This window comes from Equus asinus, chromosome 1 (genome assembly GCF_041296235.1).
Source record: "Equus asinus isolate D_3611 breed Donkey chromosome 1, EquAss-T2T_v2, whole genome shotgun sequence".
Classification (NCBI taxonomy): domain Eukaryota; kingdom Metazoa; phylum Chordata; class Mammalia; order Perissodactyla; family Equidae; genus Equus; species Equus asinus.
The window spans coordinates 150,984,591-150,998,882 of record NC_091790.1 but is presented as its reverse complement, the minus strand read 5'-3'; the positions used below and the strand labels follow the sequence as shown (position 1 = coordinate 150,998,882).

The 14,292-nt window shown below is 35.0% G+C and overlaps 1 long non-coding RNA gene across 1 annotated transcript; it reads right to left on the bottom strand.

Moving 5' to 3' along the window:
* Positions 1-599: 599 nt before the first annotated feature.
* LOC139044552 (uncharacterized) lies at positions 600-13,130 on the bottom strand. Its single transcript, XR_011501563.1, has 3 exons — positions 13,054-13,130; positions 1,598-1,705; positions 600-938 (listed from the first exon to the last, which is right to left on the bottom strand). It is a non-coding gene; the product is annotated as an uncharacterized lncRNA (long non-coding RNA).
* Between the last annotated feature and the right edge of the window lie 1,162 nt (positions 13,131-14,292).

Here is a 14,292-nt window from a genome sequence, read left to right as displayed (position 1 = left end):
TAGAATAAGAATCTGGCTTAAGTTGTGTAATCATTTAAAAGGTCCCAAAGTCTCCTTCCTGGCTCTCTTCTCACCTCTCAAATGTCAAAAACACATTTCCTGATACAGCTGAGATGCGTGCCAGCTCCCTGTCAATGAAAAGTAAGAATGAGAACTTTGACACAATGGCCATCAACAACTCTCCATGGACCGCCACTGTTTGGAACCTGTTTCTCTCTCTGGTGATGAAACATCTTCTTGGTTCAGTGCCTCTACTCTGAATTCTACATCATTTTCAAGCAATAGTCTTTTTGTTGGACTTTGCGAGATTCCAAACAAGCCATGCAATTTGTCTCTACTCTTGGCCAAACTTGGTTTTGGAACACAAAATCATTTCTTAAGATGACCAGGCACCAAAATAATCAAACGCCTAATTGTCTAGCATTCCTGTAATTCTGCAGTAACTGGAAACTTAAAAGAAAATACATACTCGGAGAAAAAAATCCAATGTGTAAATTGTAAGCTTAGCGAAAGTTTAGAAATAAAATGACAAATAACGGAAAATTGAATTAGGACAAAAGTAATGTCAGAGAAAAACAGGGTTGTACCATTTTGCCTTATTTTATTTAGTGAACTCAATATTCATTTATTTACAATAACCAGCATTTGGGTATTCAATAAATATTTGATATTAGCCCTCATAGTGGTGATTGGGGAATCTGTGTATCTATAAATAGGAGTGAGAACAGAAGCAGAGGAAGGGAGAAATATATAGCATAATATATATAATATTAATTTTAAAATATTTAAGGCAGAGTAGTAGTTATTACTAGGAGACAGTCCTTGGAAAAAAATACTGTGTCAATGGAGAACTCCACGTAGAAGAGAACACCAAGTAGAGGAGAGTCTGCTTCTTGTTCTCTGCTTAAGTTTGAATAATGGGAACATTGCCTGGCACACTGGAGACACAAAAAAAATATTTATTGAATGAATGAATGAATGAATGAATGCAATCACTCATACTATAACTCCCCTGTGGGATTCACAACACACATGAGCTAACCAAGAGCCCCAAAATTTCTGCTGTAAATGAAACCTACTTACTTTCTTTTTTAACCTAGGATTTTTAAAATTTATTTGACATAGAACACTTTTTCTTTTGAGGGGGACATTATTAATATTTCGATGAACTGATATGCTATGGAATGTACTTAAGGAATAGCCCTTAAGTGCAGAATACGGACTCAGAATATACAGACACAGTTTGTATTCTCAAAGGGCGCAGAGTCACATGGTAAAAACTGATATGTATACAACTCATTACAATAAAAGAAAGACCAGGATGGAAATTGTTATATGTATTATGATAAATATTTAAAATACCTTAAAACATACCTGTTCATTTTATATATTATTCTACTATAAATGCTATAGTAGTATAATACATTAATAACTACTGTTCTTTACTATTATAATCTATCATGATATTAATAGTGGTTATATAATAATATATTATATTTAATATAAATGTTATTGAGAGCTAGAGGTTCTTGTAGTAAAACCAAACTTACAGAAAGATAGTCAAAGTAACAAGAGCAAATAGTTTTTTAAAACGTACTTTTAGGGCTGGCCCCATGGCCTAGTGGTTACGTTCAGCATGTTCCGCTTCAGCAGCCCAGGTTCAGTTCCCAGGTGTGGACCTACATACCACTTGTCAGTCGCCATGCTGTGGCAGCAACCCACATACAAAATAGAGGAAGATTGGCACAGATGTTAGCTCAGGGCAAATCTTTCTCAAGCAAAAAGAGGAAGATTGGCAACAAGTGTTAGCTCAGGGCAAATCTTAAATAAAATAAAACATACTCTTAGTTTAATATAAGATTTTAATAATTAAATATATGAAAATGAAACAAAATTCTAATTTCTTGCCTAAGTCTTCTCACTTTCCATTATACAAAAATCACTTTGGAATCAGATCATTCCAATAAATCTTTTATCATGAAGAGTCATAGCATTTTATTTTTGAGTTCGTAAGTTTAACCAGCAGTTAGTATAAATCTCCATTCATAAGATGACAAAAGAAATACCTGATTAATTATTTTTTGTTTCTTTGCTCTTGTTACACACAATATTGTTCCAAAAAATAACTCAAGAAAGCTTACAAAAATACATATACTCCAATATGCCTAGCTGCCCGGAGGTGAAGCTGAGATTAAAAGTCTGAAGCATTCTAACTACCAAGGATTCTTCTAATGCTCATAAAAAGCATTATATGCCCAATCATATGCAATCTCTAAAAGTGTTACTCCATCTTTTTTTATTTTATTTTATTAGTGTTGAAAACTCTAATGGAACAGCATCTCCATAAAAATGAATCAGAGCTTGGACTTGACTAGAAGTGAGAAGCAGAATTCCGGGCCTGGTAGAAGTAGACACCTCTTATTGTCATTACTATATGGGTAATAATGACAAATGCCAATTATAAGGTCCATAGCTTGCAAAACATGTCCTGTTCATTATCTCAATTGGTCCTCAGAAAGTCTCCCACAAGATAGAAGAAAACTAATATTTGTTCCTCCAATGAGTAACTATATTCTAGGTGGAATGTTTGAGCCTTTACATCCATGATAGTTCCCCAGCAATATTTGCAAGTTCACGTGACTGTGATTGTTAGAACTGTCAAGCTGGCTCTGACTCTTGTCGACCCTATGAATGAATGATGTCCACAATGTTGTCTTCAGCAACACTACTCAGCTTCTGTAGACTCAAGCCTATGGCCTCCTTTATGATGTCAATCCATCTCATATTCTGTCTTCGTCTCTTTCTGCTGCCTTCTCATGATGTGCCCAAAGTAAGACAGCCTCAGTTTATCATCTTTGCTCCCACTGATAATTCAGGCTAAATTTGCTCTAGGATCCACTTATTCATCGTTCTGGCAATCTATGGTATCTGTAGAGCTCTCCTCCAACATCATATTTCAAATTAATCAATTTTTTTCCTGTCAGTTAGCCTTCTTCACTGTCCAGCTTTCAGGTCCGTACATAGTAATTGGGAATATGAGGGCATGAATAATCTTGGCCTTAGTCTCTAATGACACTTCCTTACACTTCATGATCTTTCCTAATTCTTCCATTGCTGCCCTTCTGAGTCTCAGTCTTCTCTTGATTTCTTGGCTGCAGTCTCCATCTAAATTGACTACTGAACTAAGGTAAAAAAAATCTTTAACAATGTCAATATCTTTATTGTCTATGTTAAAGTTGTGTAGTTCTTCTGTAGTCACAATTTTTGTTTTCTTGATGTTTAAATGCAGTTCTGTTTTGGCACTTTCTTCTTTCACTTTCATCAGAAGTCATTTCGAGTCATTGCTGCCTTCTCCTAGTAAAATGGTGTCATCTGCACATCTTAGATTGTTGATGTTTCTTCCACTAGTTTCACTCTTCTTTCATCTGAGTCTAGCCCAGTTTGCACGATATCTTTATTAAAAATGCAAATGTTGGGGGTTTGGAGAACAATGGTGATCAATTCCATATCTCCCTCTCAAAAAAATATAATCAACAAGGGTAAAAATTAATCCACGCTAGACTCATAGCTTCAGCATTTGATAGACAACATTCCAAGTTCCAATTATCCATAAGTAGAAGGAATAAAAACATTCCAACAGAACTTCGGCCACCTTTCCACCTCTGCAACCAGCGTATGGACACAGAGAGCAATGAAAGGAAAAGTGAAAAGGCTCTGCGAAAGGGCAGAGGATATACTTAGAGGAAACACAGGCAAAAGGCAAAACATCCTCAGAAAAAGAAAGTGAAACAATAAATGAAAAATGACCTAAATAAGTCTGGACTTCGTAGTTCACAGGCATGGTGATGGGGAAGGAGGTTGGAAATGTGGGAGACCAGAAATGTTTGAAACTGTTACGGAGTAACAGTTCTGAAGTTCTTTAGGTGGGGGATGAGCATGTGAAAGGAGGAAGAGCTCAGGCTTGTTTAACAGAATTAGGCAGTTTGTGTCATGAGACCATCCAAAGGAGCATGCATTTTCAACTCTGGCCCCAATCAGGAGAAATAGAACCTTCTGACCCCTAACTCTTGCCAATCACCACAGAGGTAGAAGGCCAGAGAACACTCTCTGGTTAGAAAGTTGACCCCCAGTACTAAACAACCAAGGGAAATCAATGACTCAGGATATTCTGCAGGGCTTATCGAGCCGGGGGCAGAAAGAACTGCCATAGTAATGGTATTAATCAGTATTCAGAGATCTTAGAGCAGCTGCAGTAGTAGAGACAAAGAATTTTCTGCAATTAGAAATAAGGACACTGGAACAAAGAAAAATCCACAAAGCACACAAGAGCATGAGATAAGCAAAGTTTGGAACACAAAGATTACAAATACCTGTGTAAGACCAGAACTGGAAAAGTCTTTTATCTATACCCTCTCTTAACCATGTCCATTTTCACCAGTTCCTGAATAAAATGACTTGAGGTCTGTAGTACTTCCTCTGTAAGTTGTTATAGAATAATGTTTAGGTTAACTGAATAGAAATCTATATTATTTAAACCATAATTTGGTCATTCTCAGTGATTATACATATCACCTTCATAAACTTCTGGATTAAAGAATACTTCCAAGTATTTATATTCAGATGTTGGGGGCTGTATGAATTCTATCTAACTACTGTAATCATATTTTGGGGCCTAAGGTCCACAAAACCAGTTAAGTTACACCCTTTAGAAAATATACCTTAGTCACATTTATTTCTGTTTCCATGTGTTACATGTGACACCTTGACTTGTTAAGAATTTTAGCTGAAATGGAGAGCAGCTAGTTTTGCAGAAAACAGGTAATGATGTGAACAAATTCATTTCCATGTATTTGTTATGTATCCAACTACAGACACCTATTTTAAGTTCATACGATAAAGATATTCCTTTGTTTTCGTCCAATAAAGTTTCATGCAAGGGACTGAATGAAGGGTCTATTTCCAGGAGGCTGTTTTTGCCATTGAAAACTGTCTTCTTCAGGCATTTGCTGAATGATGCATTAGCAGGAGCTACAAGGATCACATTGTTTCACACCAAATAGCCCCTACGCTTTGATTCATATATCACACATGTTCTGTTTCTTACATTTCTGTTTTCACACCCACTACCTAAGTGCAAAGGGATTTGAAGACAAGTACCATAGTTTTCTAACTTTCAGCTGCTTTGGTTATATTGATGGAGGAAGTTATGAAACACACAGAAAATAGAATCAAGATTAAGGAGATCATATTTCTGTTTTATGTCCTGTGATACAGTGAAGTTCACAGAGTAACAATTACTCAAAACATTCATTTCAGATCATTTAGCTTCACTGAAAAGCCCTTAAATGGGCAAATACAATTTTAATAAGATTATTTATTCTAGAAGGGAGACAGCCAGAGGCGTGACTTCAAAGATTGTGAAAGTGGCTATCAATAACAATAAAGTTTGTTATATAAAACAAATTGACATATAACTCTCCTTATCTTTTGAGAAATTCAAACTGAGGAAGTGAGCTTAAATGACTCCAGGAAAGTTGTTTCTTATAGATACTGAGATACAATAATGAAGATGGTTACATACTTTTCTTAATGGTGTTTAAAAATACATGCACATTCCACTAATGAGTTTCGAAATTTTCAATGGTTTTACTTCCTGATGATTCCAGAATTCTAAAAAATGAATTAAACAGATAACCTTAGGGAGTCCTGTCTGAAACTATTAATTCAAATTTTATAAACTAATTTAAATAAGTTCTTGATCCACCAAATGACTAGGTAACAGATGTTAAAATCCCTGACACAGGTTGTACTCTTGAAATAATAGAATTAATTTCACAATGGAAGGGAACCTAGGGAGCATATAACTAAACCCTTTCATTCCACAAAGGATGGAAGCGAGGCTAGAAAATATTATAGACTTTTTCACATAGTGGAAACATCTATTTCTTTATAGCCCAGGAATCCTAATTTCCAAGTCAATCCTTTCGCCTCTATATCTCATTTGCCACTTTACCTGAAACTGTGTGAATTTATTATACGGGCATATTGCTATTCCTCAGATCCACCTTCGAGGCAACCTTCCTAACCTCTACAGTGCCTGGAAAGAGACTTAAGTATCTGTTCTTCCAGCACTGCACAAAGTTTTTTACATAATTTCTTGACCACCATGGAGCACATAGAGTGAAACAACAAAAGCAGTACTACACCAACATTAACAAAACAAGAATGAGGAAAGTAGAATAGAAAGGTGAGTGGGTAACCTAGCCACAAATTAAATCAAGTTTATGAAAGAAGAAGTGAAAGAGTGATTATTGCTGACCAAAGAGTGTCGTGCCTGAGACATAGGAAGCACTAAATATTCTTAAATAAATTAAGAGAAGGATACAGTGTGTCTGGCATCCGTAAAGAATAAACATGTGGATTCTTGTCCACCTCCTTTTATCTTTCTATCCTAATTCACAATTCCTCCCCAGCAATAATTTGCCATCTGCTGAACATCTACTTACCATGTTACTCTGCTCTAGAAAATTCTACTTTCATTTTTCCTTCTTAGCAGAAATACTCATGGAACACAGCTTAGCCACTCTTATCTCTTTATTCAGTTACATTCTGTTTTTCAACTTTATCAAAAGCCTAGAGAACCTATTAGAAGCACTGGCTAGTAGACCCTAAGAAAATTAAGCTGTCCAGTGAAAAATATGCCTTGACAACATATTTATAAAAACGTAAAAAAAATTCATATATATTTTATTACACATATATGTGCATAAACAAACAAATTTCACCAAAGTAGACGCAGAATAAAATAGTAAATATAATATTATTTAGCATATAATACCACTTGACCACACCTCACCTTTCCGTGTGGCTCTAAACATACACTGACATAAAACAAAAAGAAAAATTCTTTAAAAACTCTAATTTTTCCAAGTAAGGATTTAATTAAAATAGAAACTTGGTCTTCAAAAATCATTGGCAGTATACACTAGGGATTTTGATGGCTATAACATATTGCCTTTAAAAAAACATAAATTCTACATAGAACCTCTTCAATTTATCAAAGAATAAAGTCAAAATCTCACTGTTATAGTTCATGAAATCCTTAAAGCATTTTCTAGACATTACAGGTGTGGATACCCATGGTGCTCTCTTCAAGTAATCAATGACCACTAAGCCACTTGGAAAAGAAGGAAGACAACCACTCTTAAAAGGTAAAACACATGATTGTAAAGGGAGGCCAAGTGAGATCTCTAAAAGAGGGAAAAAGATTATCAACATCATTGAGGCTATGTCTAGAAGGCAACTCCATCAGTGTGGACTTCCTAAAATAATCTGATTCAAAAGAGCTGCACCATTGGCATGTTTCATGTATTATTAAAACAAAATTTTGAAATTGAATTTTGATGTTTTTTGGTTGTTCAATAAAACAGAGTACATGCAGTATCCCTTGGCACCACCCCCCCAAATAAGCACAGGGTGCAGACCAGCCTCTGCAGTTGCCCATCACAAGAGGTGACCTTAGGCATCAGCAACTAACTGCAAAGGAAGAGTCTTCAATGTTAGGTCATCTCGGATAGCACAGGTCTTTAGAGGAAATTAATATATCAATATCTATATTTTCTTTTGTGAATAGTGACTGGGGAGTCTATGCATAGCTGAAGTTATCTAGCCTCTTTAGATGTATTTATTTTAATTAAAGGGAGATTTATTAGCTTCTGAGTCATTTGTATTAATTCATATATATCTCTCTATATTTATGTTTAACCAAAAAGGTACACAGGTACAAAGAATTTCACTCCTGTCACTTGAAAAAGATAAAACCATTTGGTTAGAGCTATAAACTTACCTTATATGGGGCTCTATTTAAAATTAGTATTTGATGAAGAATTATAAGAAGACATATCTAGTCTGAAAGGTAGTTCTTTGCTGTGGTCTTTCCACATTTCATATGTTATAATCATTTTTCCTTGTGCATAAAATACTTTGATTTATTTGAAAAAATGGCACAACTCTCATTGGAAAAAAGTAGTCTAAACTAAAACAATGTAGAGATCCTAGACATTAGAGACCATGTGATTCGTAGGTTCAAATGATTTCCAACAAATACACATACCAGCTGAATATCTGACAAACAGATAATATGACCTAGATCCTTTATCAAGGGACTCCTAATTGATTTTTAAAAGGTATACTCCTAACCATCTCACAACTAATAAGGCTACAGCAATCTCCTGCATAATAGATACAGCAAGTCTTGCTAAATCCAACCTTTATATCAAATATTTGCATTTGGCACAGATGTACTTGTCAGTGAATGTTCAGTTCTGAGTAAGATAATCTAAATGGAATTCAGACAACTGATGACATATGTCTATGGGGGAACCTATGTAAGTTCAGAGGACTTATAGCAGTGCTTTCAAAACCACCTTAATATAATCACTGGAATTAATATCCTTTTGCTTTAAAAACATATATGAGATTTTTAAAAAATCAGACAGTGGAAGACATAATGGTTCACATACAACCTGTGTTCTAATGTCCCTCTGTTGTGCATGAGAGCCCATCCTGAAGAAAAAGAACTGTCAAAGTGAGAAGAACTGATAGAATTAAGAAACTGTGAGGCCTTAATTCTTCCCTCTGGATATCCAGGATCTCATATGGTTCCACATCCTCCCCAGTTTTTTGACTTTCAAAGAAAGGAATGTGTATCTTACTCTGCACTCTCTACATCGAGGCACAAAATTACGATGTTACTACGTGGTTTAATTAGGTTTTCCGTTGAAGATATCTGTAATAAATCACATAATACTAGAATTTTATATTTGCTTTTGGCTTTTTCTACTGTATTTCTTTAAATAGTAGAAAAATAAAATTTTTGTTTTCTTATTGACGTGGTGAGGAGTTGGCTACAGCTACACAGAACTCACGTTCCCCCATAGCAGCAAGCGGGTAGAGTTGAGGCACTAGCTGCACTTTTTAGAAAGAATGAGTGCTTTGCAAACACAAGATTTCCAAAATATTGTTTAAAAACATATAATCCCAAATAGGACACATTTGTCCTTTTCTCTACCTGCTTGGTCCCTGCTAAGCATTAGTGTGTGACCTCAACAGAGAGGAAAATTAATTTTCTAAATAAAATAATCTAGTTGCTGGCAGATTCATGAGAAACTGGTGGGAGGATTGTCAACCTGAAGGAAAAAGGGTAATATTTTATCACTGATGATCTCCCTGAAGCCACATCTAATTTGATATGCACTCTTCTTTCATATCTACCATTATTCTATTATCATAATTTTAACATTTTTAGGCAAAGCACATGGCGTAACTCCAAGCAAAGTTCAGCAGCCACCTCTTTTACTGAGTCTTTTAACTCTGTTTTGATATTGTGTGTCTCTCTATCCTGCTTTCTAATCTTATTTGTGCTTTCATCCTTTACCTACTCTCTCTTTACCCGCTTTCATTCATCTTTAAAATGAGGATAGACAAAGAAATATTATGGAAAGAATGTGAAAAGTGATGCTGATGTAATGGGCATGCCTATTGCAATTTTGAATGTGCTGTTATGGTTTCCTTTATTTTACACACTTCACTCACAAAGAAATTCTAAGTAGCTACATGAGAGGATCCAAGGGAGAAAATAAACCCAAAAATATGACATGGAGCATCTGTGCAAAACTTTATGATAAAGCAAATAGAGAGTTATGTTCTCAATCCTTTAAAAACAATAAAGAGTAGCCACATTCTGATGGGATAGCATATCTAAATTTAAAATACGAAGTGCAAATAAAATAAACTGGGAGGATCAACACATGTTAGGAAAGTAGAAAATGCAGCTTGAACTAATACGGGTTTGGATCTATTTAGTTATGCCAAATTGAAAGATACCTACAAAGTGAACTCTGGATTCCTAAGACTACAGTTTAAATGCATTGACTGTTTAAGCAGATCTCACACTTTAATCACTTTAAATCAAGCTCTTGTGGCTTCAGGGTACTGACGCTCTTATGCACATGCACAAAACACTGAAGTTAGGAACAATAAATACACATTTAAATTTTTAAAACAAATTTAAAATTATGAAAAGTAATTTTTCTGTAAAGTTTTCCTGTAATTTCTTATCTTTTTTGTTGTTATTGATCTCTTTAAATCAGGAAGACTTCAGTGCTTTCTGTTTCTACAATATGTTACCAACTTAAGGCACAGAAGCAAAGCGGATTATCAGATGAACAATATTGTCTGAGGTCACCAAAATCTTGTTTAAATATATATATATTATCCTAAGAGTGATCAAGTTTGCTTTTATGCACATCACAATCTATAACACATTCACCTTTCTGGCGGCATGTGTGAATTTGGGGTGGAAAGTCCTTTGTAACAGGTCATTTCCTGTAACAATCACTTATATTTTGGTTTAGTCAGAGCACTAACATTTGTTTCACAGACCTTTTCTTTTAAGCTCAACTTCAAGCTGAATGTGGTTCTTTTAGAAAATGCTAAATTTCCTCAGAGAGAGCCAATGGTTAGGATTGTTCCTGCAGCCAGAGTGTTGCGTGGTGTGATTCTCGCAGGCCACATCATGGCGCTACACAAGCAACCAGCGGTCACTGTTGTCCCTAGAAAACCACAGAGACTGGAAGCATTGCCTTTGTGGCTGTGTCAGAATGAGTTCCTGTTATCGGTTCCTGCCTCAGACATTCATTCGTAAGCCTTAATTTCACTCTGTGAATCTAAGCTTCACTGTAATGTGATGACTACAAAGAAGAAAGTAAATGTCCCCAAACGAATGTCATCCTGTGCTCACACTCAAACATTTCTCCAGTTATCAAAGCTTGGTATTCACACTGGGATAACTTCTCCTACTCTACTGCTTCACAAGCACTCACTGAAAGGCTGATAAATTAAAAAGATGGCATCTCCTCTGTGTAGTCCTTTGCCAGCCTCCCCAAAATTGCCATGCTATATTATATAATACTTCCTTAGCTAAATTCCAAGAATTCTATAGGCTGTAATTTAATCCTAGGAAAACCAGAGGATATTAAATGATCTAAACTGTCTTAGCCAGAAATCTCTGATTTGGCTGCCCTTTGAAGTTTGTATCTGAAACTTTTTGATGTCTTAATATTGTTTTAGAAATTAAGGGGGAGAGTTGACTTTGTAAATCATTTTAGGATTGCAAAAATGACATTATGATGATGAATGGCACAAGGCTTTAAAAAAAGTCTCTCTGAATATTAAATTAATCACAAACCAAGGCTGTCTAACATTAGTTCCTGATAACTTAGAGATCCTGTGGCATTCCAGATGCTCTATGAAACAGAAATATTCTGTCTTTATTATGAGCACCTTTCCACATCTGCAATTCTGTTATACAATAAAGTCTTGTTCTTTTGTTGCAAGATTGCCCTGGTTCATTTTTTTATTATTAATTTAAACCATGTGGGTAAAGGGTAATCCAGTAAGCCATAGGATTTCAGATCAGAGCTTTTGTACAATCACATGCAACATCAAACATCTGGATATTTAGATGGATAGGGATGGGGGAAAATTAACAAGACCTGAAGCACTGTCTGAATGAATAGATTTTAACTGGATATAATTTTACTCACTTTGAATATAATATTTCTAACATACCTTCTTTAAAGAATGGCCAGGTTATAATAGAAATAAAAATTCATAACCTAATTACATCAGTCACATATAAATGCATAATAACCAAATAGTTTTCAGTAAAAAAGACCTTAAATTATTATTATAAATTGCTTGAGTAACCTAGAATCACTTTTATTATATCTACAGGCAAGTTTAATGATCCACTTAAAGAGAACACGATCTATAAGTTTTCTTGGAGCATTAAGTCACACAGTTGTCTATTTAACATAAAGCTTGTCCTAGAAATATTGTGCCTTTAAGGCATATTACTCAATTATACACAATAATTAATATTTGCCTTCCTCTGTTTTTTGCCAATTCTTGCACTTTTCCTAACCCCACTTCCACAAAAGTTTTGAGAAAAAAGAAGTCATAATGATATACGACTAGAAAAAAAATGTTGGCTTGTTTCAAATTTTTACATTTTTCCAAGGTACCTAAAAGTTGCGGACAATAAATAGCATAAGGGAAATGTCTAAGTATCTTGCTAATAAATGATTCTTTATGGGTTTTAGAAATCTGTTTAATGCAGAAAGGTATACAGAAACTTAAGAAAAACTAGTCATTCTTACTAAATATACTCAATTAGTGCCGTTTAGTATTCAAATGATATTGAGAATAATAAAAGATCCTATTCAATACTGAAAAGGGAGGCAGAATAGGTCCATCCAAAGAAAAATTTTAAAGTTGATCCCCAAAATCATATAAAGGTCCTACAGCAGTCTAAATCAATTGATTTTCAATGCATGATGCAGATACCAAAGCTTGAAAGTTTGCCTGAATGGATGTTATTTGCATTCTGTAATCCAGATGCTGTGTATTTTACTGCAGATGCCAGGTGTGGACATTCAAAAGTAGAAACCTAAAGATCAAAGAAACAAAGGTTGATCCTGTTGAAATGTTTAGCCACAAGTCATTCATATGACTAGAGACTTTTTGTTTCATGAGGTGTTTACATCCTTTGTTGTTAAAGCTATTTATTACCTTTGAAAACAGTTCACCTTCCTTTTTGGAATACTATAGAGTGTGATATGGTCTTAATGTATGTTAAGGGAACATCCATGTTTGCAATGGAAATCACCACCACTATTCCTGCAAAACAAATTCAATTTGGGGGTTAAAAAATAAAAACAGGTCAATATTTTATTTAACAAAGAGGTACCCAGGCCCACAAATAATACATAAAACTAGACATAATATAAACTAGATATACATGGAAACACAAAAGCTAAGGTAAATGGGAAGAAGAAAAAAAATTATAAAACTCAACTAGCTCCAAAAGGTAGGTAGTTAGACAAAGGAGAGCTAAACAACAGCAGCATGCTCTTTTTCTTCTGGAAGGACTCAATGGAGTTGACCCTCTGACTTTAGCATCTCTTTAGTATTACTTCAACAAATACTTACTGAGTATCTTCTGTATGCCAAGCATTGTACTCGCCAGTGAAAATAAAGCAGTCTCTCCCTTCAAGGAGCTTACACTCTATTGGAAGAGACAGACAAATACATTAAATTTTTCAGTACAGTGGAACAAGCATTAAATTAAGCAAAATTCAGGTAGCCACAGAAACATTAAGGAGGAAGATATCCAACTGTTTTGGCACTGACGTCCCAAAGTGATTTCTACTCTACTAGAAAAACAAACATTAGGCATTAGTCAGAGAAGGGGAAAGGGGTGAGTGATCCTGACAGGAAGGAGAGATGTGTGACTTCCCAGAGATGAGAAAGTACACCAAGTATATGTAACCACACGCAGAAAATGAAGACTCCAAGGCAAGCAATGGGGAGAGTTAATATATAAGAGGTAAAAAAATATCTCCAGACCATGAAGAATTTTATATCTCTTCTCATCTCCACCACCAAAGGAAGGGAATGGCATCTCAGCTCAACCTGTGCTGTTTATTACTCAGTTCAAACTAACGCAAGAAACTTTTTTAAGTATCATCTGAGGACCCCTGGGGCCCTGCAGAGTCCTCCACTCCCTGGTCCAGACTTCAAGGTGTAGATTCTTCCAAAATGTAGAACTGATAGATTTAAAACGAAAGAAAGACACAGGGAACATTTTATACTGCTGTCCCAATATTTAGTACTTACTCAAGAAAATTTTTTTTTAAATCTCTAGGACAATTGCAAATAGCAATGGGGAAGGACTGGACTCTAGTTTAAAATGGAGAAAGTGTGGACTCAGTCTCTGTCTAAACAATCTCTCTCACTGCTCCCTTTTATTTCTATTGTTATTTTTTATATAGTAATGGTAATAGTAATATTAAAAACAATAATCAACTTCTATGGGTATTTAATACCTGCCAGGCACTCTCCTGAGTTTTTCATGAATTCTCTCATTTGTTCTTCACAATAAAGACTTATAAACTGGTTACAGTTTTTATCTTCATTTTACAGATTAAGATCCTGAGAGTCAGTGATCTAGGTAGGTCACAGGTCTGATAAACACACATCCAGGACTTAAAGATAAGACATTTGAATATATACAAATAGGCAATAGTAAATTTTCACATATTCTGATAACATACACACAGTCTCAAATAGAGAAATGAATAAATATTCATCTCACAAAATAAAAACTTCCCAAATCTATGCAGTCCCACAAAGAGATGCTGACTATTCCCTGCGGGGTGATTAAAGAAT